At 43.0% G+C, this 23,366-nt stretch overlaps 1 protein-coding gene and 1 long non-coding RNA gene across 2 annotated transcripts in view; one reads left to right on the top strand and one right to left on the bottom strand.

The window, feature by feature from the left end:
- The window catches only part of GNG2 (G protein subunit gamma 2), a 212,562-nt gene that overhangs the window by 178,719 nt on the left and 10,477 nt on the right, over nt 1-23,366 (bottom strand). The window contains exons 2-3 of the mRNA XM_081507330.1: nt 15,838-15,930; nt 4,421-4,526 (exon numbers count right to left, since the gene is read on the bottom strand). The gene's annotated coding sequence lies outside the window, so the exon portion shown is untranslated. The remainder of the gene's footprint in view (nt 1-4,420; nt 4,527-15,837; nt 15,931-23,366) is intronic.
- The window catches only part of LOC145512814 (uncharacterized), a 40,700-nt gene that overhangs the window by 12,821 nt on the left and 4,513 nt on the right, over nt 1-23,366 (top strand). The gene's annotated exons all lie outside the window — the stretch shown is intronic.

Raw genomic sequence — 23,366 nt, 5'->3', positions numbered from 1 at the left:
AAGACTTTCTCTTTTTTCCTATCCTAACCCCTATAATCTTTATAACATCTGAATTTTTAGGGTAACATTCTTTCATTTTATTTTTGAGCCTGTGTTAATTCACCCTTGGTTCCTTTTTTAAAATCAGGAGTATTGTATTTTAACAATCAGTTGTTAGGGCATTAAAGATATAAAATAAAGGATTTTTTTTTTCTTCAGAAACTTAAAATGTAGAAGTGTAACCTACTAGGCAAAGCAAATCCTGCTCAAAAGGCTTTCTTTTGGCAGATTAGATTAATTTGAAATATAATAAAATGCAAATAAAGATTTTTTAGTGAATGCATACAAGATTACAGAATACAAGGTTATTTTCTTACTCAGAAAGCTTACATAGAATGATAGACTCATAGACACAGAGAACAGAGTAGTGGTTGCCAGAGATGGGTGTGGGGAGGAAAAATAGATGAAGGAGGTCAAAAGATACAAATCTCCAGTTATAAAAAAGTTCTAGGGATAGAAGGTATATACAGTGACTACAGTTAAAAATACTGAATTGTGTATTTGAAAGTTGCTAAGGGAGTAGATCTTAAAAGTCCTCATCACAAGAAAAAACATGTAACTATGTGTGGTGATTAATTAGACTTATTGTGGTGACCATTTCACAGTATATTTATACATATATTGACTCACTACATTGTACATCTTAAACTAATACAATGTTACAAGCCAATTATATCTCAGTTTGAAAAGAAAGAAAAAATCCTTCAACTGAAATAGGACAGATTTTTAAATTGTTAGAATATTTGTTTTTACCAACTTTACATTTTTAAGTCAATAAAAGCTTCAAAATTACTTAGTGGATGCTTTCACTTAAAAAGAGAAACAATGCTTTTACTCTTCACCTGCCCACATTATAGCCTGGCAGGAAAAGGGACTGAGTTCAGGCCAAAATCATAAAAGCTTTCAATTAACTAGTAATTGCTGGCATGTTTCCATTTAAATATCCTTGCCTCATTATCTCTAGTTGCTTTTCAAACTGTTAGGTCACTAAAGCCTGCTTTTGAGACAAAAATTATTCCTTCCCCAAAAGTCAGGGGAGAAATTAGTGATTAAGGATATAAGTTAATTAACATGATCATTTTGGCTTAATCATTTAAAGTTCAGTTTTTTTTTTCCCCCAGCATACCTGTCCCCTAGCTATCAGAATCATACTGAAATCTGTAATTTTTCATTGATGCATTTATAGCACTCACACAAAGAGAAGAAATAGAGTCTTAAAGGCAATGCACACAAAAATTATGTGTCAACACATACATGCCATTTTTTGCACATACATACTACTGCATATTTTTAAAAGATGTCTTCTTCAAGTATTAACAATGGGATCTTTGTTTCCAACCAAGCAATTTTAATAATTCTTTGAGATACCTTTGCCTAATTAATAATCATTTTTTTAAGCTTATACTCTTAGAATACTATAATTTTGTTTTTACCATTTTAATCATTTTTAAGTATATGACTCAGTGGCATTAAGTACCTTCATCCTTCTGTGTGACCATCACCACCATCGAGCTCCAGAATTCTTTCATATTCCTGAACTAAACCTCTATTCCTGTGAAACAGTAGCTCCCGAATACCTCCTTATCCCAGCACTCTACTTCTGGCAATCACTGTTCTACTTTCTGTCTCTATGAATCTGAGTACTCTAGGCACCTCATAGAAATGGATTTCCATTTCATAGAAATGGAATCATACAGTGTTTTGTAGCTGGCTTAATTTACTTAGCATGGTCTCTTCAACTTTCATCCTTGTTGTAGCATGTGTGAGAATTTCTTTCCTTGTTTAGGTGGAATAATACTCCATTGCATGTGTATACACTTCCCTGATAGCTCAGTTGGTAAAGAATCTGTCTGTAACGTGGGAGACCTGGGTTCGATCCCTGAGTTGGGAAGATCCCCTGGAGAAGGGAAAGAATACCCACTCCAGTATTCTGGCCTGGAGAATTCCATGGACTGTACAATCCATGGGATTACAAAGAGTCGTATGTGTATACCACATTTTAAAATCCATTCACTTGTTGATGGACATTTATATTGCTTCTACCTTTTAGCTATTGAGAATACTGCAGGTATGGACATGGGTATACAAATATAGAAGTGAAAAGAATCCTAGAAGTGGAATTCCCAAATCCTATGGTAATACTATATCTGATTTTTTTTTTTGAGAAACTGCCATGGTGTCTTCTACAGGGCTATACCATTTTATATTCCCATCAGTAATGCACAAGGTAAATACTGTATTTTATTTGTATTTTAAATCTATCGACTCTGAGTATCTTTTGTACACATCCCATGTAGTTGGATGGTATCACCGACTCAATGGACATGAGCTTAAGCAAATTCCAGGAGATTGTGAAGGACAGGGAAGCCTGGTGTGTTGCAGTTCATGGGGTCGCAAACAACAACATGACCCCAAGACTAGCATTTGTCTGTCTGTCTATCTATCTACCTACATAGGTATTTAGAATGGAAACATTAATTTGCAACTGATGGAAGCACCCTGAGTCAAGAGGTAGTTTTGAACAGCACCTTGACTGGCCCCTCTCTTGCTGTCTGTACCTACCTTGCTCCTCTCTTGCTTCAGGTCTATTATTCTTCTGGGTGTCTGAGGCAGGCTGGGATGGGGAAGTAGCTCCCCCTGCTCAGCTCTGTAGCCAGAGGGGCAAGTCCTGGTGACACACTTAATTACCCTAAGTGACAGAGATCTGATCTCTTCTGGAGGGCTTTTCTGTAGGTTTATTCTAGAGGTGGTCTCCAAACAGCACTGTCCAGGATGGCTCTTTATTTGCAATTTACTTCATCTTTGACATGCTAGTTGAATTCTCCTATTTCCTCCCTCATCTAGTCTTCTAATTAATTTAATCATTTGTCTCTTATTTTTGCCAATATGTGTCTGAGAATATGTCTGCCGGGTTTCCCTGTACCCAGACCTTTCACACCCTAGGCAGGGAGCTGATTTTTGAAAAACTTTCAGAGGGTGAGCTGCATTTTGATGTCTATTTGTTAGTTATAATTGTTGTGACCGTGGGAAGGTCCAGAGGGTTTTTTAATGCCTGAAATATCCGGGCTGACAGACCAGCTTATTTGATGTGTAGATGTGACTTTTGTCACTTGAGGTGGGAAGAAGTGGAGGTAGCACAGGGGTTTATCTCACAAGAGGGAGTAACTCTGTAGCTGAGCACTCACATTTATTTGAACTGTTGGAGCCTGAGGATTCCCCTTTCCTCTAGCTTCCCTGTGTCTTCTGGAGAGACCTTTCTGCAAACAGGGCTTTTGTGCTGGAGTGCTGCCTCACAGCCTCTACGTGTTGGGGTCCCTGGCACTCTTAGACCTTTTCTCTGGTCTATTCACCTTCATTCCCTAGGTGATTCCAACCAGGCCTATGCAGTAAATAAACCTGTAGGCTAATAACTCCCAAATGTATACCTCATCTTGTCCTTTTCCTAAAACTGTAAATTAGTTTATCCAACTGCCAATAGAGTGCCTCAGATTGCTTGTCTGAGAAGAATGCTGCATTGAACTTTCCTAAAATCAAATGCTTCATCTTTTTCTACCCAAGTAAATGTTCACCTTCTTTCTTTCCTAGCTCAGTAAATGACTCTATCATTTATCCAGTAGCTCAGGTCAAATTTCTTACTGTATTCTTTGACTCCTCAATCTCAACTGTTAGGTCTAATTCCATCTGCAAATCCTGCCACCTCTACTTTCAAAATACATCTTAAGGCTGACCACATCTCGCCTCCTTCACTTCTAACAACCTTCCTCTGTGACCATCAGCTCCTTCCTGGCTTCCTGTGATGACTTCTAAGTAGGCACTCTGCTTCCATTCTTGTCCCTCTACAGGAAAATCTCCGTAGGGTTCCCAAGACTGAGCTTTAAAAAAGTATTAATCAGATCACATCACCTCTGTTCTCATACTTCTAAGAGCTTCTCATTTTATTCCCAGAACGAGACTCGCAGTCTTTGTCATGGCCTGTAGGTCATGTAAGACCCTGTGTAAACTGTCTCCACGTCTGCCTGCCACTGACATCTTACCTCTTACTGTTCTTTGCTCCCACACCCCTATTTCTCCACGTTGGGCCTCTGGATGTTCCTGCCAAAGGCCCAACATCCCCACCTCAGAATCTTGTAACTGCCTGCCCCTAAGTCTGGAATGCTCTTCCCACAGTTTTTTACACAGCTCATTTTCTCACTGTGCCCAGGTTTCTGCTCATACACCAGCTTCTCTGAGAGGCCTTTTCTCACAGCTTTATGTAGAATCTCATCCTCCTCACAGTACTGCAGGTGCTGCTATACAGAACTGCTGTTCGTGTAGGTCAAAATGGGAGAATATTGTCAATTTCAGTTGTTTCAGGGCACACATATGACATTATTGTACTTACTTGTCATCCTTATATATTTACAGGTAGGTTGTTTTTTTGTTGTTGTTGTTGTTGGCTTATTGTCTGTCTCCTTCCTGGACCTGGGTTGCTCATCTCTAGACAGTACCTGAAACAAAGAGGCATTCACAGATCATCAGCTGTATCCTTCTTCCATCTTTTGCCCTTTAATACGTTAAGCCCATCAAACAGCTCTCTGTGCCGTCGCACTGGTCAATCCCCTTCACTCCTTATCAAGGGCCACACTCTTACATTCCCAGAATATTATTTTTGAGATCTTGCCATTTCTCATTTTCCCTTTTCAATTGTCTAGTAATGGGATCAGACTACACTTTCCTCTCAGCTTTTGAGAGCTGTATACTGACATTTAGGACTCATGTCAGAGCCTCTCCAAACTGCTTTTCTTGGGCATTTTAATCCCCCATGTGAAAGATACTCTCTGATTCCTAGTCTCCTGGGCTCCTGTATTCCTGCTTCAATAAGCAATGCTTCCTGGGAGGTCAGAATTAAATCTACAAGAAAAGTTCCTTTTGTTTCTTCCTCTTCCTCAGTAAAATGAAATTATCAGCAAGACAAGGTCATGTGTTCTGCTGTTATAGAAATGAGATTTCCAGTTTGAAACTCAGAGGGCTGGTAAGTTCCTATTATTGCTATGACTTGCAAATGTGTCAATTCTGTGATCTTTTTAGGAACATATTAATCAGCGCTCCATCTTATTTAGCTGAGGCTATTATATTCACTTATGGTAAACCAGGTGCTTTCCAAACCATTTAACCCTGGGTGGAATGTTCAATCATCAATGCAACATTTAGAACTTTCCCCCCAAAGTGTACTGAAAGACTATAATTTGAGCTCTTAGTTACATTTGATTCAAAGTGATTTTTGGCTGTCAGTGTTAATGAAAAAATATGTAATGGCACTTGTTAAAGATGGTAAGGCAGACTTTATATGCAGAACCATCAGGAGGGTATAGGGACCACGGCAATGGGATTTAACAGTGGGGGAGAAGAACCAGGTCCAAGGCAAGTGAGATTTGTAGCCAAGGACAGGGTGTGGGAGGGGTTGTCAGTGGATGGAAAATTATTAAGAGGCAACCTTAGGGATAAAGGGGGTTGTGGCTAAACTTACCTAACAGGATTCTTGCTGATCGTAGGCCAGGGTGATCAGGCATCATTTGGGAGGTGGTGGAAGATGAGGGAACTGACCAGATATCAAGTGGGGCAGGGATCTGGTTAAACTGACTTAGCAGGTTCTTGGTAAAACTGCCAAGGCAGTGCATGGGGGGCCTAGGAGAAGGTTCAGGAGCCTGAGTAAAGTTTGGTCAAAAAAAGAATCCTTGTCACCAGGTTGCAAATGGGGGTGGAGGTAGGGGTAAGAGCCCAGAACAAAAACCAAGGGACTGCATTTGGAGGCAGACATAGTTGGTTTTGAATCTTACTGTTCCTATGTGTATTAGTCAGAAACCGAACTAGTAATTTTAACAGAAAAGAATTTAATAGAGGGAATTGGTTAAAAGGATATCATCAGAGACTTGAAAAGGTAAAAGGAGACACTGGGGCACCAGAGGGAAACTTTAGGAAGCAGCTCCTGCACCCAAGGCTAGTGGCAGAAAGAGAAAAGAATAAGGTTATTAGAACTTGGAAGCTCGAAGTAGGGCTCTTTATAACTGGACCCAGACCTCTGGGAAGAGGGTGCTGGTTAACTGATGCCGGTACTTCCGAGGGGCTGGCTCTAGGAATGTGGAAATTACTGTGAAAAAATCATCATGGGGTGATGCTGACAGTACCAGGGAGCAAATAAGAAGAAGAAAGCCCCTTCTTTCTCATCCAGCCTAAGCCTGTCCTTCTCATATGATTACAAACAGCTACGGACAAAGCAGAGATGTGGTTTCAGAGTCCCAGCCTCAACATTACAGAGCAGAGCAGAGCTGAGAGGTTTTAAAACGGAAAGAAATGGTGTAATCTCCCATATAATGGCGTTACAGAAGTGACATAACCTCTTTAAGCCCCAGTTTTTCTACCTGCATAATGGAGAGAAGTGCTTCCTCCTAAGGTTCTTGTAAAGATTAAATGAGTGATGTATGTAGATCACTCAGTAAGTTCGCCGACAGAAGCTTCAGATCTGGCTATGTCTCTGACACCCTATCTTCAGCCTCACTCCAGCAGCCAGAGGGTGAAAAGGAAAATGGAATGAAGAGGGAAGAAACAAGATGAGAAAAGAAGAAAGGGGGAGGGGAGGATGGGAGAAATGTGACCAGTACCCTGGGCACATGTAGTCACTTGTTTAACACCACCTGTGGACCATCACTGGGCTCCTTGGGAAGGTTTTTCCTACTCTGAACAAATTACATGCTTCAGAGCTTTTAACGATTTCTGGGGGTGGGTGTTATGATTTCAGCAAAATCATGGAAACTAGAAAGAGTACATGGAAGTATGTGATCGTTTTCTAAAAAGTGAAGGCTCAGTCGCTTGGCAGAGGAGGATAGCAGGAGGTCTTAATGAGTTAGACCACAAATTAATCCTGCCTTATTTTTCCTTTTCTTTTCCCAGCACCTTTGGCTGGCTCCAGCAACCATTCCAACTGTGTAATTAAGTCATTTCTAGGAGAGCTGAGCAGCTGGGTCAGTACTATATGTTCTAGTGATCACTGGCTGTCAGGTTGAAGCTTAAATTAATATTCTGAACAGTTATTGAATTTCAGCCACTCCATCTTTACAGAAGCCAGCAACTAGAAATGTGACAGGTACTCCGGGTTCTGCTTTCATCAACACATTCAAGGAGCGATAAAATCCAGCACCAGCCTGATACTGTCAATAATATTTCTTAGAGCGGCTGTTAATGTAAAAAATAGATAATAATAAATTGGGTCCAAGGAACTGAAAATGCTACGTTTTATGCCTGCCCAGGCTGAGGACAGCTGTCACCCCAACATACTAAGGTGTCTCCCTTGCCCTTAGACCTCCTTTTCTTCCTGGGTAATAAAAATAAATTCCCTATAATGCAAAGGGACCACTTTCTAGAAGTGTAAATTGAAATATGCTGGCTGTACAAACTTGTGAAATTAGTTTTGTTGGTGGAAGAAACCTTAATTAAAGGACTGCTTTGAAATAAGGAAGAGTAATAATGCATTTTTCATTATGCTCACCTTGGCACCAGCCACATTCACTTTAATGATTTAATTTCTATTTTTCTTATTTAATGGATGACATTAGATTAGCTTTCCCAACAGGTTTGTTTCCAAAAGGTTAATGAAGTCAAGCTAAATATTTGGTTGGCCAAAAAATTCATTTGGGTTTTTCCCTATGATGGTAGGGAAAGCCCAATATATACAGTAAATCATTAGTATTTCTGTTTAGAACAACCAATGTCTCACAGTTCTGGATTCTGCTTTCTGCTTGGGGACAAGATAAAATTTATCAGAAAAACTAGTCCTTTTCACACTAAATGGCTTGTATCCTCTATACTAGGAAATCAATGAAATATCAGAATTATAGAGGAAACAGCTCTTTTTCCACCACCTTCAAATGAATAAGCTTGACATGATATTTTTTTGTAACTTTCCTTAATGAAAAACTGAACCAAAGAAATAGATTTAATGTATGAGAATCAAAACTTGGGAATTTGAAATTTTACATTTAGTAACCTCTCATCAGGGAGTGAGGGATGGGGTTTAAGCATTTATCGGAGTAAATAAGGAGAGAAATAAGTAATAAGGAGAGAAACAATTTTTCATGAAATCTTTTTTTTAAAGGTGAGGTTGTATCCACTTTCTCTTATATCAGGCTTCTTAAAAAAATACACCAAGGCTCAAGACCTTGGTTTATTGTATATTAATAGTGTATATTGTATGTTTCCATTTATATAATATGGTATAAAATGAAAATTACAGTGACAGAAGGCACTTTGCTGGAAAAGGCAGTGTGGGGGTGGAGAGGAATGCAGGGGGTAAGGAAGGGGGAGGGGTTCCAAAGGGGCCTGAGGAAATTCATGGGGATAAAGGACATGTTTATTATCCTGACTGTGGTGATGGTTTCACCATTTTATACATGTGAAAACATACGGCCTATTATACTTCAATAAAGTTTTTTTTTTTAAAGCTCTGACTTCTAATCATAGTTGAATGATCTCAAACACATTGCTTTTAAACATTTTAAGTAAAGACATTTTAAATTGAACCATGGTTGATTTACGTGTCATGTTAATTTCAGATGTATAGCAAAGTGATTTAATTATACATACGTTCTTTTTCAGATTTTTTTCCATTATAGATGACAAGATATTGAGTTGTTCCCTGAGCTTATACAATAAGTCTTTGTTATTTATCTATTTTATACATAGCATCAAACACATTTCTTAATCTCTCTGAACCCAAGTTCCCTTGGGGATCAAATGGACACCTAACAACAAGCCTCTCACACCCATGGAGAGTTGTATCAGGCAAGACCCTGTAGTAACAGCCCTTAGAGAAGCAGCAAGTGTATCAAGCAGGGAGAGCATCTTGTCCTCTCTGTAAAAAGTTTCATTTTCCTATTGATCCTGCAGACAGGGTTCTCTCTTGAGGTCCTATCTTTTATCTTCAGCAGTCATAGGATGTGATTTTTGAAAGTAAGGTGGTTCAACCTCTTAAAACGTCTTTATAAACAAAGTCAGTTGGGGAGAAATAACACACAAGCGGTTACAAAGCAACAGCCCACCATCTGTAGCTCTGCAGAGCACTCAGGTGAAAATTGCACTACCCTTGTCATCAAAGGACGCAATAAATTCAAGCTATCTAGCCCTTGTGTGACCTTCTCACCCTCTACACTCACATGACAAAAATCATGAAAAGAAAATATACTAAAAAAAATAAAGACATATGCTTTGGAGTCACACCTGACTCATCACTCCCTGGGTCTGTGGCTTTGGACAACTCACTTCCTCTTGCTGAGCCTCAGTTTCTTCACGTGTAGACCCATTATCCCATAGGATGACCATGAGGAAGAAACAGGTAAAGCACCTTGGCAGCACTTGACACAGGGAAGATGCTCAGTACCACGGTTTCCCCAAGGTAACACACTAGACTGCAGCAGTGCTTGAGTAGAAAGCTCCTGACCCGGGTCTGATTCCTTTTTCACTGTTCTTTGTTGCTAGCTTGCCTGGCTAGTGTATGCTGGGGAAGGGGGAGTGGGCAGCAATTAGATACCAGAGGTCTTAGCTCAGTCTGGTACTCTTGCCACTGCGCAAGGTCATTTTTTAAGAAACCATCACAGATCAGAATTCATTTATCAACGAAGGGAAAAAATGGTGCCTAAAATCATATTGGTTGGGAGATCAGCACAAATCCCTCTGGACCCTACTCCAATGCTATTCATGACCAGTTCAGCCCCCACCATCTCTTTGACTACTATCACCCCTGACTCGGAACCCTTTCCAGAGCCGGTAACCCTCCTGCTGAATCGGGCAGGGTGCTGCGGGTGTACCGCTGCTGTTATGGCGGCCCTCTACCACAAGATGGCACTCAACTCTCTTCTTTCAGAAGAGAAAGGGCGCAAAAGCCTTTGGAAGCCTGGAAAGTTTCAAATCGGATGAAAATACATTCATTTTAAAGAGTGGCCTCCCTCATTCTTAAAATGGTAAGAACAAAGCAAAGAGCATGAAAGGATCTCTGCTAAGGCACAAGAGACGAGAGGAGAAGGGGAGACTGCAGTGGGGAGACCCGGGATGGTTGCTTAGAAGCTGAAGGACTCGTCTTCTTGGTGTTTACGCTTGGTCTTGTCACCTCCCATTTTGTCCGTATTCTTGTCAAGCTCATAACTCCAAAACTGGGCTACACTTGAGGTCTCTGTGATCGAGGGCCTATTTGAGCCTTGACTGGACTAAAAATTCTGAATTACTCTTCTACTTGCCTGAAGATGGGAGTGTTTTTCTTATCTTTTCCCATAATGACAAAGGCATGCTTTTTACACTTCCCCTATCTTCTCTGCTGCTGCACATCCTCCACTTCAGACATTATCCATTGTTGCTGTTAGGCCGATACAGGATGATGGGAGTGAACTTGAATCTCCATTTCACCTTGGATACATCCAGCCTGAGCTGAGCGGCAGTTGTCTTGCCTAGCCTCTGAACCACGGCTCCATGTCGCCCTCTGCTGGTAGGGCGGTCATCTTCCCAGGTCCTTCACCTTCTTACTAGCTTATGAAAGGCACGTTGTGCTGTGCTTAGTCGCTCAGTCGTGTCCGACTCTGCGACCGGGGACTGTAGCCCGCCAGGCTCCTCTGTCCATGGGGATTCTCCAGGCAAGAATACTGGAGTGGGTTGCTATGCCCTCCTCCAAGGGATCTTCCCAACCCAGGGATCGAACCCAGGTCTCCTGCATTGTAGGGAGTTTCTTTACCTTTTGGGCTACCAGGGAACTTTAATTGCTTAAAGTAATTTAAAAAAACCTGCATTTAAATCTGGTATCATCTTTCCTAATTAAATTTTTAGGAAATGTACTTTAGACACTGCTGCTAAGTCACTTCAGTCGTGTCCGACTCTGTGCGACCCCATAGACGGCAGCCCACCAGGCTCCGCCGTCCCTGGGATTCTCCAGGCAAGAACACTGGAGTGGGTTGCCATTTCCTTCTCCAGTGCACAAAAGGGAAAAGTGAAAGTGAAGTCGCTCAGTCGTGTCTGACTCTTAGCGACCCCATGGACTGCAGCCTACCAGGCTCCTCCGTCCGTGGGATTTTCCAGGCGAGAGTACTGGAGTGGGGTGCCATTGCCTTCTCCGTACTTTAGACACATAGACAATTAATTGCAATGTAAACAGGAGGGGGTGGAGAGGATGGGTGAGAGATGATTTCCAAAGACTGAGCAGGAGTAGTTAAGTCTAGGTGGGTGCAGGAGTGGCGCTGGGATGAGGAAAGGCATTCTCCTCAGACAGAATTGAAAGACGGGTGGGAGGGAGGAACAGCCAAATGCAAGCAACCCTCACAGGCAGTTGTGTTGTGTTGGAGAGTGAAATTAATTGAAAAACAGCCTCTGAAATAGGCCACTGCTAGATATAGGGGACAGAGAAGGAATAATGGTCAGACAGGCAGAAGCAGAAACAGAAAAGTGCATTGCCATAAACACCAAATGATTAAAGACCTCCCAAAGAGGAAGGATTCAATAGTTTTAAGAGGCTCACGAGGTAAAGATTGCAAACTCTCCACAGTATCTGGCAATGGGGGGGCTTGCAAAAGTCAGACTGCAGGGGACTGGAGAGTGAGTAGAAGATAAGGATGAGGAGATGGTGAGGGAAGGTTACCTTCTGGATGGCCCTGGGTGAGAAGAGAGAGAGAGATGGGGTGGAGACCCAGCAGGGCTGAACTGGATAGAGAGTAATGGAAGCTTTGGGGTTTTGTTAATGCAGGAGAACTGGGTTCGATCCTTGGGGTGGGAAGATCCCCTGAAGAAGGGAAAGGCTATGCACTCCAGTATTCTGGCCTGGAGAATTCCACTGACTGTACAGTCCATGGGGTCATAAAGAGTTGGATTCAACTGAGTGCTTTTCATTTTGTTTTTTTAAGTACATGTATTTAAAAAAAAAACTTAATTTTATATATTTACAGGAAGTTGCAAAAACAGTACAGAGAGGTTCCATGTATCGGTCCCCAGGTTCCCCCCATAGTAACATCTTACATTACTGTAGCATGTATTTTCAAAACCAGGACACTGACATTGCTACAATAATGTATGGATGTGAGAGTTGGACTATAGAGAAAGCTGAGCACAGAATAATTGATGCTTTTGAACTGTGGTGTTGGAAAAGACTCTTGAGAGTCCCTTGGACTGCAAGGAGAACCAACCAGTCCATCCTAAAGGAAATAAATTCTGAATATTCATTGGAAGAACTGATGCTGAAGCTGAAACTCCAATCCTTTGGCCACCTGATGTGAATAACTGACTCATTGGAAAAGACCCTGATGCTGGGGAAGATTGAAAGCTGGAGGAGAAGGGGACAACAGAGGATGAGATGGTTGGATGGCATCACCGACTTGATGGACATGAGTTTGAGCAAACTCCGGGAGTTGGTGATGGACAAGGAAGCCTGGCGTGCTACAGTCCATGGGTTGCAAAGAGTTGGACACAACTGAGTGACTGAACTGAACAGATCTTGTTCAAAATTTAACAGTTTTACATGCATTCATATGTGTATATGAACAGTTCTACACAACTTTGTCATCTGCATAGATTGGTGTAACCACCACTACAGTTAAATACAGAACTATTTCATCACCACAAAGAACTCCTTCATATTGCTACAATCCCTGACGACAAGCATCTGTTCACCATCCCTATGATTTTGTCATTTTGAAAATATTATATAAATGGTACCATATAGAATGTAACATCCCCAAATTGGCTTCCTCTTTTCAGTCAGCATAATACCCTTTAGATCTATCAGTACCATGGTAAGTATCAAGAGCTTGTTTCTCTTTATTACTGAGTAGAATTGCATTCATCTCACATGCTAGTAAAGTAATGCTCAAAATTCTCCAAGCCAGGCTTCAGCAATATGTGAACCGTGAATTTCCAGATGTTCAAGCTGGTTTTAGAAAAGACAGAGGAACCAGAGATCAAATTGCCAATATCCGCTGGATCATCGAAAAAGCAAGAGAATTACAGAAAAACATCTATTTCTGCTTTATTGACTATGCCTTTGATTGTGTGGGTCACAATAAACTGTGGAAAATTCTGAAAGAGATGGGAATACCAGACCACCTGACCTGCCTCTTGAGAAACCTGTATGCAGGTCAGGAAGTAACAGTTAGAACTGGACATGAAACAACAGACTGGTTCCAAATAAGAAAAGGAGTACGTCAAGCCTGTAATATTGTCACCCTGCTTATTTAATTTATATGCAGAGTACATCATGAGAAACACTGGGCTGGACGAAGCACAAGCTGGAATCAAGATTGCCAGGAGAAATATCAATAACCTCAGATATGCAGATGACACCACCCTTATGGCAGAAAGTGAGGAGGAACTAAAGAGCCTCTTGAGGAAAGTGAAAGAGGAGAGTGAAAAAGGTGGCTTAAAGCTCAACATTCAGAAAACTAAGATCATGGCGTCTGGTCCCATCACTTCATGGCAAATAGATGGGGAAATAGTGGAAACAGTGGCTGACTTTATTTTTTGGGGGCTCCAAAATCTCTGCAGATGGTGATTGCAGCCATGAAATCAAAAGGTGCTTACTCCTTGGAAGGAAAGTTATGACCTAGACAACATATTAAAAAGCAGAAACGTTACTTTGTCAACAAAGGTCTGTCTAGTCAAGGCTATGGTTTTTCCAGTGGTCATGTTTGGATGTGAGAGTTGGAGTATAAAGAAAGCTGAGCACAGAAGAACTGATGCTTTTGAACTGTGGTGTTGGAGAAGACTTTTGAGAGTCGCTTGGACTGCAAGGAGATCCAACCAGTCCATTCTAAAGGAAATCAGTCCTGGGTGTTCATTGGAAGGACTGATGTTGAAACTGAAATTCCAATATTTTGGCCACCTAATGAGAAGAGGTGTCTCATTTGAAAAGACCCTGATGTTGGGAAAGATTGAAGGCAGGAGGAGAAGGGGACAACAGAGGATGAGATGGTTAGATGGCATCACCGACTCAATGGACATGAGTTTGGGTAAACTCCGGGAGTTGGTGATGGACAGAACGGCCTGGCGTGCTGCGATTCATGGGGTCACAAAGAGTAGGACACGACTGAGTGACTGAACTGAACTGATTCCATTATATGATTATCACCACACTTAGTTTAGACATTTACTGGCTGAAAACATTTGGGTTGTTTCCAGTTTGGAGCTATTAGAAATAAAGCTGCAATGAACATCATGTAGACACTTTTATGACATGAGTTCACATTTCTCTGGCATATATGCCTAGGAATGCAACTGCTGTGTTATCTGGCAGGTATATGTTTAGTTTTCTATGTGCATGTATGACTCTTTGCGACCCTATGGATTGTAGCCTGCCAGTATCCTTTGTCCATGGGATTCTTCAGGCAAGATACTGGAGTGGGTTACCATTTCCTTCTCCAGGGGATCTTTCTCACCCAGGGATCGAACCTGTAAAAGGATTTTTTTATGTCTTCTGCATTGGTAGGCTACATACTAGCAAAGTGACACTTTACCACTAGTGTCACCCACCAAGCTATTTTCCAGAAGGCTATACCACTTTACATTCCCAAGAAATTTGTGAGATCTAGTTTTTCCATACACTCACCAGCATTTGGTATTGTCACTTTTTTATTTGAGCTGTTTTAACAGGTGTTCCAATAGGTGTATAGGGCTTCCCTGATGGCTGAGATGGTAAAGAATCTGCCTGCAATGTAGGAGACCCAGGTAAAGTATATGATAAAGGAAGCTTTTGTTGTGCTGTTTTGTTTGTGGGTTGAGCAAAGGAGAGTCTTTGACACGTTTGTGGGCTGAGGGGAAGAAGCGAGCAGAGGTGGTGAACTGAAGGTGCAGGAGAAAGGAGGTGAGTGGACAGTGCTAAGGGCTGGACAAGAAGGGGTGGAGTGATGAATGAGCTGTGACGACTGCGTGCCTTATCCCTGGAGACAGGAGGAAAGGATGTTACCGTGGGTGAGTGGGAAGAGATAAGTGTAAGTGAAAGGTGAGAAGTGGACTCAAACAAGAGAGTGTCAGGAAATGAGATTAGAGGTGGAGGCCTGGGAGGACATTGTCACCTGGTGGGTGACAATGGGCTCTGGGGTCAGGTTGATGCCAGTTCCCCCATTTCCAGCTATTTGACCTACGTCATGTTATCTGATCTAAGGACTCAGTTTCCTCATTTATAAAATGGGGAGAATAATAAATGATGGAAAGATTATGGTGAGAATTATATGAAATTTTATGCACTTGGTGAATGACAGTGATGATGATGATCACACAGCAAATCAGAGAGCTAAATACTCCAGATAAATTCACAGTCCAAATAGTTTGATGTTTTCTCCTATGTGTCTTTTCACTGTCTCCTGAAAGACTGGCAATAACTTGAGGGTAGAGCCAGACGTTTTACTTTTCTCTGTCTTCCTAGCATCCAGCTCAGTCTCTTCCTCATAGAAGGCTCTTGGTCATGTGCATTAAATGCCTGAGTAACTGGACTGCACATAGTCAACCCTGGACCAGTTCAGGGTCCTGCCTTTCAGGTCACTTCCCTTCCTGACTCTCTGGATCGAGCTTTCTCCTCTCTGCATTTTCTACCCTTTTTAAACTACCTCATCTTGCTTTGCAGTCGCTGGATGAAAGACTCATAACTCCCTGATTTGGGTCTGTATTTCAGTTCTGGAAGTGCAAAAGCAAATTATTATTCATCATTCAAGTCAAATGATCTCTTTCTGTTGGTTATAAATGTCCAAGAATTAAAAAAGGAAAAGGAGATGGCAATATAGCACTGGAGGGACTTATTTAGATTACCTGTTTTTATGGCCTCTTGCATCCTGGGAAAGATTGAGTTTCAGCAAGTTGACAGGTTCAGTGTCCAGAAGCTGAGTGAGTCACTCTAGACCCCTAGGGACAGAGAAAGGTCTGCTGGAGCAGTGCAGCCATCTTGGCCGTCTTGCTCCATCCTCAGTGGGTTCAGGGTTGCTGGTCAGAGAGGCAAAGTGGGACCTGGGCTAACGAGGCACACCTGTGTCTGGTTGCCAGTTTTTTTTTTTTTTTTAACCTTGGCCACACCCCCAACCTTAAAAAAGAGACTGTGTTGTGAAAACACCCAACTTTTTGTCCTTTTCTCTCTCCCTCTGCCCCTTCCAATGAGATGCAGAAATGCAGCTAAAATGATACCCAGAGGTACTTGGGGAGGAACACTGACAAGATGAGTCAGTGGGGGCAAACAAAGAATTTGGAAAATCTATAACCTGCGAATCACCCCCTCCTCAAACCATCCCAGTCTTGGCAATAGAGCCTTTGCACGCACAGGTGGAGTTTATTATCACTTACCCCTGCTGCAAATACTCTGGGTCCCTCCTACCAAACCACTCGCTCTGACCACCAGGGGTCAGCCTAGAGCCAGGAACAGGCTGCGGACGCCCGGGAGCCAAGCTCCGTTTGGTCCCCTGCCCTGCCTGCCCTAGAGCTCACCCAGCCCCAACCCAGTGCATCAGCAGTGGCCTGTGGGATTCCTTTTCCATTTGTAAGAGGAGCTGCCTGGAGTTGGGATAGGTCCCAGGTGGATCATATTCCCTCATGTTCATTTGTTAAGTTTGAGAACCACTCACCTGAAGAATCATGCAGCGGGGTAGTGGGAGGGTGCAGGTGGGGGGAGCTTATGAAAAAGCAGATTCTTGGAGCTGATTCTGGGGTGGAGGGTTGGCCCTGAGAATCTGCAATGGGCCAACTCTAGTTCTGACGCAAGCAGTGCAGGACCACACTTTGGCAGAATGCTTGAAGCTGTTGTTCTGATCCAAACTGTCCTTACGTGGAGCCTTTGCCCCCATATCATGTCCAGGACTCCAGGAGGCAGAGGACCAGGCCCATGTCCCCTGCAACCCCGGGGCTGTAGCCATCACACATGTTGGGCTCTGGCACACCAGCAGTGATGCAGCTACTCCTGGCACATTAACAAGCACCCAAGGAGGAAGGAAGGGGGCAGGAGAAGAAGGACAACTGGTACTGCCCAGCGCCAGAGGAGGACCGCTGCCAGCCTGCCATGCCCTCTCCAGATGCCCTGTGTGTCCCTCATTCCTTCTGACTATTTCTGGGCTCTGGCTTCCTTATTTTATCCCCTTTGATGTGACTCCCTCCTCCTCAGTGCTCAGCAAAAGCATCCTGGATTTAGAGGCAGCCAAGCTAGAGAGCTCAGGACAATGCTTGTTGTCCTTCACTGGTGCTAAGACACAGTCTACAACATGAGCACCCTGATGCACTCACAGCTTTTCAGGGAGGATAGGAGTGAAAGGCAACAACACATACACATGTAGGCTGTAAGATGCAGCACAGATCCAGAATCAATAAAATGGAGAAAAGTATCTCTCTTGTTCTCATAATCTAATGCTGCATTGTTATTCAACTTGAGCTCACGGAGTGCCTGCTTGCTGGGCCAAGAACCTGTTCCTGGTGCTGAGGGTAGAGGGTTGAGCAGTGCTGATATGCTGGTGTAGAAGGCAGGTAGTCAAATAAGAATAAAAAATGAATTATGGAATCTGAGTTAGAGATAGTGACATTTGTTATAAGAGAACCAATTAGGGTCATGTGGTAGAGATGTAACAGAGAGGCTGATTTCAGATAGGGTGTTCAGGGGCCATTTCTGAGGAGGCATCACCCTAAAGGAAATCAACCTGAATGTTCACTGATGGACTGATCCTGAAGCTGAAGCTCCAATACTTTGGCCACCTGATGCAAAGAGCCTACTCATTGGAAAAGACCCTGATGCTGGGAAAGATTGAAGGCAGAAGGAGAAGGGGGTGACAGAGGATGAGATGGTTGGATGGCATCATCAACTCAACAGACATGAGTATGAGCAAGCTCTGGGAGATGGTGAAGGACAGAGAAGCCTGGCATGCTGCAGTCCACAGACTCGCAAAGAGCCAGACACAATTGAGCAACTGAACAACAACAACATGGAACTGAGATTGATACAAAGAGAAAAACCAGAGGAAGAGCTTTCTGGGTGGAGAGGACTTTCATGTGGTTTCTACAAAGCCTGTCTGGCACCTTGGCCCATGGCTGCAGACTTTTCATTCTTTGCTAAGCTCAGCATTTATTGAGCACCTTTTTCTATGCCAGGGTGATGCTGGTCCCTCAGGATGCAGTTGTGAGCAAGAAAGACATGGTTTCCACCCTCAGGAAGTTTAAAACCAGGTGAAATTTTTAAAGATAAAGTTCAGCTGGCCCTCTATTTCTACATTTACTATTTATCTTCTTCATCACAAGATATATATTTGAGATTGTGGATTCAGTTCAGTTCAGTCACTCAGTCATATCTGACTCTTTGCGAACCCATGAATCGCAGCACGCCAGGCCTCCCTGTCCATCACTAACTCTTGGAGTTTACCCAAACTCATGTCCATAGAGTCAGTGATGCCATCAAGCCATCTCATCCTCTGTCATCTCCTTCTCCTCCTGCCCCCAATCTTTCCCAGCATGATGCTGGGAACTGTCAACTCTTTGCATGAGGTGGCCAAAGTATTGGAGTTTCAGCTTTAACATCAGTCCTTCCAATGAACAGCCAGGACTGATTTCCTTTAGGATGGACTGGTTGGATCTCTTTGCAGTCCAAGGGACTCTCAAGAGTCTTCTCCAACACCACAGTTCAAAAGCATCAGTTCTTCTGTGCTCAGCTTTCTTCACAGTCCAACTCTCACATCCATACTTGACTACTGGAAAAACCATAGCCTTGACTAGAAGGACCTTTGTTGGCAAAGTAATGTCTCTGCTTTTTAATATGCTGTCTAGGTTGGTCATAACTTTCCTTCCAAGAAGCAAGCATCTTTTAATTTCCTGGCTGCAATCACCATCTGCAGAGATTTTGGAGCCCAAAAAAATAAAGTCTGACACTGTTTCCACTGTTTCCCCATCCATTTCCCATGAAGTGATGGGACCAGATGCCATGATCTTAGTTTTCTGAATGTTGAGCTTTAAGCCACCTTTTTCACTCTCCTCTTTCACTTTCCTCAAGAGGCTTTTTAGTTCCTCTTCACTTTCTGCCATAAGGCTGGTGTCATCTGCATATCTGAGGTTATTGATATTTCTCCCGGCAATCTTGATTCCAGCTTGTGCTTCATCCAGCCCAGCGTTTCTCATGATGTACTCTGCATATAAGTTAAATAAGCAGGGTGACAATATACAGTCTTGATGTACTCCTTTTCCTATTTGGAACCAGTCTGTTGTTCCATGCCCAGTTCTAACTGTTGCTTCCTGACCTGCATACAGGTTTCTCAAGAGGCAGGTCAGGTGGTCTGGTATTCCCATCTCTTTCAGAATTTTCCACAGTTTATTGTGATCCACACAATCAAAGGCTTTGGCATAGTCAATAAAGCAGAAATAGATGTTTTTCTGTAATTCTCTTGCTTTTTCAATGATCCATCGGATGTTGGCAATTTGATCTCTGATTCCTCTGCCTTTTCTAAAACCAGCTTGAACATCTGGAAATTCATGGTTTATGTATTGCTGAAGCCTGGCTTGGAGAATTTTGAGCATTATTTTACTAGTGTGTGAGATGAGTGCACTCCTTATTGCCACATTCAGACTTAAATTGAAGAAAGAGGGAAAACCACTAGACCATTCAGGTATGACATAAATCAAATCCCTTATGATTATACAGTGGAAGTGAGAAATAGATTTAAGGGACTAGATCTGATAGACAGAGTGCCTGATGTACTATGGACGGAGGTTCGTGACATTGTACAGGAGACAGGGATCAAGACCATCCCCATGAAAAGAAATGCAAAAAAGCAAAGTGGCTGTCTGAGGAGGCCTTACAAATAGCTGTGAAAAAAAGAGAAGTGAAAAGCAAAGGAGAAAAGGAAAGATATTCCCATTTGAATGCAGAGTTCCAAAGAATATCAAGGAGAGAGAAGACAGCCTTCCTCAGACTGTGGATTAGGATGGCTTTAATGGGGAGGGCTTTATGGCCACAAACACTAGGACCCAATGGTAAAACCTTTAAGAGCCTGAATACAGCATGTGGGGGCTCTGAAAAAAAAATCCCCACCATGCCCTACCCATTTGTGGCTCTTGACTCTCAGCGTTCTCCTCATATCATCCCGGACTGTGAGATCTGGGTGAGAAGAGACGGTTCCAAAGGCAGAGCTCACATCTGGAACTGAATTTGATCCATTTACGTGTCATCATCTTTGGTGCCTCCTCCTGGTGCAGAGCAGAAACACAGCCCCTGATGGCCCCCTGCACACACTTCTCAGACCTTGGGGGCCGTCACAGGGAAAGAAATATTTGTTTCTGAACCTCTCAGTCGCCTTTCAGAGGTTCTCACTGAAGATGAATGATGGGAATAAAGCTGGCAACAGTCTAAAGGAGAGCTTTGCTCCTGCACATCCCAGGAAGCAGCTGCTTCTCCTACAGCACAAATTCATACCTGACAGATACTGTCAAACCCCTTCAAAAAGCTGACACTCCCTCCTGCGTTTCAGAGATTTCCTTTCGCATCTGAACTGCTTGTAAGGAAGAAAGGAGAGGAACAGCTCAAATACAGTGAGGACTGCCTTGGCCTCTGGAGAAGGCACTGGCGACCCACACCAGTACTCTTGCCTGGAAAATCCCACGGACGGAGGAGCCTGGTAGGCTGCAGCCCATGGGGTCGCCAAGAGTCGGACACGACTGAGCGACTTCACTTTCACTTTTCACTTTCACGCATTAGAGAAGGAAATGGCAACCCACTCTCGTGTTCTTGCCTGGAGAATCCCAGGGACGGGGGAGTCTGGTGGGCTGCCGTCTATGGGTTCGCACAGAGTCGGACACGACTGATACGACTTAGCAGCAGCAGCAGCCTTGGCCTCATGGGCAGGACTGGTCTGGAACGAGCTTGCACCGGAGCTCCCACGGGTGGTGAGGGGGCTGAATGTGTGCATCCGCATCCTGGGCTCTAACCCTGAAGGTTCTGATCAGGTGTGGTGGGAGGCCTGGAAATGCATGAATCCTTCCACAAGGCTTTCGTGAGTCTTTCTGAAAGTCGCTCAGGTTTGTGAACCCTTGAATTAGGGGACAGACTGATCAACAGTCCCCTAGTTAGCTTCCATCCTGACATCCTCCATGTCTCCCAGTTCCCTCAGGTTCAGTCTCCCTCCGCCCCACTCTGGGTCTTTAACCCCCAGGGGCTGAAACCTGAGTCAGCACCAGGCCAGGTGGAGTAATTGACTCAGGCCTGTTCAATGAAGGCGTTTAGTTACCAGACACCCATCTGCTGGCTGTCCTCACCAAGGAGACGGGGGCCAGATCACTTTCACTGGGCATCGGCCCCACACTTGCCAGCCTGAGTGTGGGAGGAAGGGAGATCCACCCCGCCTTCTGGTGCCTTCACTGCAAACAATTCCCATGTGACTCCCTCGAGCCCCAGAATAGCCTGCGAGCGTTGTCAGGAAAAGCCCACGTCCACAGAACAACAGCCTGGCTCTCCCTCTCCTATTCCGCCTCCTGGGCTCGGCACCCATTACTATCTTCAAATTTACAACCCAGTCCTCAAAATGAAGAGTCCTGTACTCTTTAGGGTCTCTAGGAATCCAGGGTTCTACACTGGTGACTGAAATTCGTTTTATCTTCTTTAAAAGAATTTAAAAAAATTTTAAGTAATATACATTTACATAATTTGACAGTCGAATGTACTATTTAAAGCTTCTAATAAAAAAAAAACAACTTTTCTTTCCCTCCCTAAATGCTAAATTAACACTTTCAATTCTTAAGGTGGTTTAAGAAGAAAAGTGTTTACCTTCATAGTTCTAAATAACATCCTTATAATATGTATGTGTATACTGCTTTTCCAATCAGGAATATTCTCTGTCAACTTCCTATCATGGAAGATGAGGAGAAAGTGTTTTTACATTCACTCTGTCATAGTGACATCATATTTGTTGTTAAATCAATATTATGCAATGTTTATTTTATGCTTATGCAAGTGTTGTTGGGCCAATTATAAAATATTATGATACGTTTTTCTTTAATTGTCTTTCTTGGAGTTAATTTTCTTTTTTTGTCTGTTCAGTTGTTCTGTATGTAGAGCAACAAATTTTCCCATATTCCTCACAGAACTATAAAGCCCCTCTCAATATCCTGTTCTCTCTGAGGAGGTGACATTTGAACTGAGTCCTGAATAATGAGGGGGAACCAGCTGTAGGAAGATCTGAGGAAGTGTGTGCTAGGCAGGTGAAACTGCAAGACCCAAGGCCTTGAGACAGGTGAGAGCCTGGCTTCTTTGAACAAAACAAAGGAAGTCTGAGTGGCTGGAGCATGGCAAGTAAGGGTGGAGTAGTATGTATGAGATGAAACTAAAGAGACTGTGCAGCAGAGGCTTCTACCATGGTGTTTTATCTTCCAGATTTTGACTGGGCATGTGGCCACCCGGGATAAAGATAACATTTTCTAGTTTTTCTTATAGGTAGATATAGTCATATGACTAAGTTCTGACCCATGGCATAAAAATGCAAGTGTCTATAGATCTTCAAAGAATGTTCTTAATAAACAGCAGGCACGGACCCCTTGTCCTTTGTAATTCTTCTTCCAGCTCTGCTGTTTGGAATGCACATAATGACTGGTTCTCTGGCTGCTTTTTTAGGTCACTGGGGTCAGGTCCTAGGGATGGCAGAGTGTGGCCTGGAAGGGGTTTGTGCGTTGAGGACTTCTTGTTCTTTTTTTCTTTGCTGGTCGTTCATTGCTGGTCGTGGGTTCCTCGTTGCAGAGAACAGGCATCTCTAGCTGTCATGTGTGGGTACAGTTGCCCTGCTGCATGTGGGATCTTAGGTCCCTAACCGGGGAACCTGCATCCCTGGTATTGGAAGGCAGATTCTTGACCTCTGAACCACCAGGGAAGTCCCTCTGAGGGTTTCTTGAAGCTGAACTCCAGCACCAGCCTTGTTTGGTCTTCCTTCAGACTTATGTATCAGAGATGTAAATTTCTGTCTTATTTAAGCTGTTGTTTCTTTGGTTCTCTTGCTCATAGTCCAGACCTAATTCTAACTGATACAGACAGGAAGTATCCACATCATCTAAGTTTTTATTGGTACTGTAAAGAGATTGGATTTTATTCTAAATGCAATGGGGAGCCACTGAAGTTTTAAGCAGAAGAGTTATATGACCCAATTTGTATCTTACAAGATTTTATAAGATACAATGGAGAGAGAGTTGTAGGTGGACAAGGGTGAAAAGGGAAAATAGATAAAAGGTTGTCAGAAATGTTACAACCTTATGGGGAAGTTAGCAGTATCTAGCAAAATGATGTGTGATTTAGCCTTTGACCAGCAATCCTACTTTTGTGATTCTATCCTCAAAATTCACTA

This window comes from Giraffa tippelskirchi, chromosome 7 (genome assembly GCF_054371585.1).
Source record: "Giraffa tippelskirchi isolate mGirTip1 chromosome 7, T2T-mGirTip1v1.2.pri, whole genome shotgun sequence".
NCBI lineage: Eukaryota > Metazoa > Chordata > Mammalia > Artiodactyla > Giraffidae > Giraffa > Giraffa tippelskirchi.
The sequence above is the reverse complement of the archived record's forward strand: the minus strand, read 5'-3'. Positions and strand labels throughout refer to the sequence as shown.